The sequence below is a fragment of the Sardina pilchardus genome, chromosome 1 (assembly GCF_963854185.1).
Source record: "Sardina pilchardus chromosome 1, fSarPil1.1, whole genome shotgun sequence".
NCBI classification, from domain to species: domain Eukaryota; kingdom Metazoa; phylum Chordata; class Actinopteri; order Clupeiformes; family Clupeidae; genus Sardina; species Sardina pilchardus.
In genome coordinates, this window is record NC_084994.1 from 40229695 (window position 1) to 40233772 (window position 4078).

Below are 4078 nucleotides of genomic sequence, written 5' to 3' on the forward strand. Positions count from 1 at the left end.
GCATAAATGCATTCAAAGTTAAAACATCTCTTGATTTAAGTTAGATTAACATTAAAAGTAACAATTTGTTGTAAAATCATGTGGCTTAAAAAGTGTTTTTGACCTGAAATACAGATCTAATGAAGTTTACTCTTCTAATGTGTTGAGAAATTAATTTACAGTATCTGAGCTGATTTAAGAAATGTGTTCATACTCACATACTATAGGGGAGCGGTGTCATGACCTCTCACAGCACAGGAGTAGTTTCCCTTTTCAGAGGGTCTGGTTGAGTCCAGTAGTATGGAGACTGTGTTTTTGTCTAGAAGAGTCTGTCCATTCTTGTACCAGACATACTGAGAGCCCAAACTGCAGGAGGTGCAGGTCACGTTAATCTGATTCTGATTCCCTACAACAGTATCCTCCTTCACCTGCAGGTCTGAGAGGACAGGACGGAGACAGGTCATTGAGATTTATTCTCTTACAAAATAAACAAATGAGTCAAAACTGCCTCATGATTTTTACTCGGTTGTAGCCTACATTACCTGTGACTGAGAGAGTAACTCCATGTTTGCCTGTCATCCAGCTATGGTGTAGGGTTGTGTAAAACTGATACTGATAAACACCAGAGTGATCATTTGACAGTTTGTCTATTGTCAGACTGCAGTCATAACCAGGAGGATTATGTGCTCTGACTGTTCCCTTATTCTTATTGTACCACTCTCCTTTGATATAGTGGCCAACCCCGGAATATTCATATTTGCAGGGCAAGATAACTGATGTCCCTTTAAGACCACAGACTCTTGAGGAAGTGTAGGTCACAGAATGCCAACATCGCACACCTGAAAAAAACATAAAAATCTCAGTTTTTGTCAAATCAAAATATATGCAAACTGTAACACTGGAGTAGCCTACATCGCACCCCTTCCACCCTTGACAGCTGAAACAGTCAAAACCAACAAAAAACATCATTATTCAGTCCAAAACATTACTAATGTTGACATAAAACTAAATGAAGATTTGTCTTAAAGTGGGAAATGCTGCTTTCATTAAATGAAGTTGCTCTTGCTGTTGAGTTCCAATGCTATATTTCTGTTATACAGTTACTATGGAAGATCTAAAATGTCTTAATATACTGTACAGCTATCCAGAATCCTTATGGTAACCTTGTAATAAGTAGCATAATGTGTTGTCCACCAGTCATTAGCGAAAAATACAAACTAAATCTTTGTCTTGTTGGGACCTGTTCTCCAATAATGATCGGTGAACAATACATCATCCCTTGTATGAGTGGAGTTGTTTTTCACTTTACCTGGCAGACTGAGGAGAAATAATACCACCAACATGCACGTGCACATTATCACCTTCCCTGCAATAATAAGACACTCGGGTGAATGTGACACGCAAAGTTCAGGGCAAGTAGACAACTTGAAGAATTCTTGTTGATGTTTTTAAGTATGTTACGGGTAGACGTGGTCGGAGCGGTGTGAGGTAGTTGGAAATAGCACTCAGAAAAAAGGATGAAATATGATGGGTGATTTATTTTCCCCAATTAAGGCCAAAGGCAAAAATGATCGAGAAATTTGAACAAAAGTAAAAATAACAAAAATACTTTAAACAAAATAAATAGACTTAATAGTCAAAAGCAAACAATAATTCAATAGATGCAAGAATAACAGTGAAAGACAGACCAATTGCGCTAGTCTAAGGTTCACCAACCTAAAGTCAAGACTTACGTCTTATCATGCGCTACTCTCCCTTGGTACTGAACAGCACCTGTTTAAATAGCCTAACCTGCACAAACCCCTCAAATTGGATCAATCCAATATAATTAGCAGGGGTGTTCACAGGTGACAAAATATAAGCTTTCATCAGCTCCAAAATATAATTCTAAATACTAGAAAAGAAATCAAATACACACACAGTAACTTGCTATGGTTCGGCATAACCAAACACGAAAAAGCAGCAAAAACAGGCATAATTACAAAATAACCAATGTATTGAACTCTGGTGACCCAGGAAGTCCTAACATTTTCTAAACAGACTAAAGACAAATACGCCGCATTCACTCTTGTACAAACATTGAAGACGCGACAATGGACACCGGACCAACACGTAACAACTTGAAAATGACAATTCTTTGAAGTGAAATAAACGGAACATTTGACAAGACGTGTGTTCATTTTAACAGCCGTAACGTGAGTGAAATGGTGAATGTTTAACTGTCGGGAGTTGTGATGGTTGATGTAGCTTTGCGTACGCCTCGCCGTAGTGTTTGATTGTAGGCCTATGTAACAACTACGGGAGAAACGGAGAAGGGTCTGATGAATGACATGTATGACTGATGATTGTAAACGGTACATAGATAGACGGGAAACATACACATTCAACAAACATACATGCAACCCGACAAAGGTAAAACCAAAAGATGGCAGTGACTCACTGCCGTGACGGTGGCTATACTCGCCCCGTCACAAAGTAAATATATCACTTTTAAAGATGAAAAAAGATACCCGGATAAATGTACTGTACATTGGAGAGAGCAGTAGAGACGTGATTAGGATTATAAAAGAGCACACAGTATTTGATCCTATAAGATGAACCCTGCACATACACATAATCAAAGCAAGTCATGGCCAAAAGCACACTTGGATGCTAACCCTGATCAAGTTCAGTTACATTTTATTACAAGTTTATTATAATACCATTTATACAATTGTATTGGTGTGCTCAAAACACAATTGACATCCATGCACAAACATAGAGAACACATATTGCACATTTCATAACAGTATGCAAACAGAAACAGAGAGCAAAACAGAGTTGCCATAGTGCTGCGCCATCTTGCCTTAAAGGCTAGACAGTGATACCAAGGGAGACAAATAAGTAAAAAAGGGAAAAGGTTTATCAATTAGGAAATATTTATACATAGACATTAAATGCCATATTAGTTAGTACAATATCCATACCAACATAAGAAACATTAGAACATTAGAAAGATACGTATGTTGTAACCACCAAAATACACAGCCCATAATCTTCTAAAAGCTGATTTCATACCATCAGGAAGCAAACTGAGGTGTGAGTGATAACCACCAATTGCATAATGGTAATGGGGAAAAACCATTGAGAGCTAGGCAAGAGTTCAGAGAAACATAACGAATACGGAACAGAATGTTGTTTGAATTATAAGCCCAGTTCATTTATTGAGCATAGGAGGTGTCTATAGGACTTGATCTAAGATACAGCACTCAGTTCTACAGTACATACTTTGTGACTACTCTTTACTAGAATAAAGAGAGATTGCTGTATCAGCCACAAGGAACATTCTGATTTTACGTCCACTCAAAACATATTCTGCAAGACTGCAACCATCTGACATCAGCGACTCCTTAAAAGTTGAATGTAGAGACAGGCCGAGCAGACACATCTCACAAAAGCAACAGGAGGCTGAAACTTTATAAAAGAATACCGAGACTACTAGCACAATAATTATTAAGAAATTGATGTTTAGGAAAAAAAAAACATTCAGTAAGTTAAAAAGGAAAGAACTAAAATGCATGACTTACTTACCGTCACACAAGAGACTCACTCAAGGGCAAGTTTGTCGAGTGACTGATCAGAGTGTGATTGTGGAAAAGGAAGTGCAGATTAAATGCTTCTCTTTTTTTCCACAGTCTTTTTGTAGTTTACTGGCGGACAAGTGAAGGTGGCCCTTGCTGACGACTGTTTTTCAGCCTCACTTTCTCCAATTCGTCATCATCAGCATCAGCATCTATCAGGTAGAGGCTGGTGCACTTGAGGTCACGGAGGATGACCTCTTGACCTATGAGGTGAGGCTGACTACTGGTGCAGGACACCTGACCATCAGAGGTGATTTTATACCAAACAGAGTAATTAAAGAGAAGGACAAACTCTTAGATTACTTCATGATTCTATCTACTGACATGAATTTTGGTCTCCTGGTTTAGTTTACTCAACTAACCTTGTTACCAGTAAAATAAAATAAAATAAAATAAAACCAAAGCAACTGTGAACAAGAACTTATGGTAAATAACTGCAGTCATGTTTCAGAAAATGAATTCAGAGAAACTGTCAGAAT

General features: G+C 38.0%; 1 long non-coding RNA gene across 1 annotated transcript; it reads right to left on the minus strand.

The window, feature by feature from the left end:
* Window positions 1–527: 527 nt before the first annotated feature.
* On the minus strand, window positions 528–3590 carry LOC134092141 (uncharacterized). Its single transcript, XR_009940169.1, has 3 exons — window positions 3550–3590; window positions 1289–1345; window positions 528–818 (listed from the first exon to the last, which is right to left on the minus strand). It is a non-coding gene; the product is annotated as an uncharacterized LOC134092141 (long non-coding RNA).
* Window positions 3591–4078: the final 488 nt, after the last annotated feature.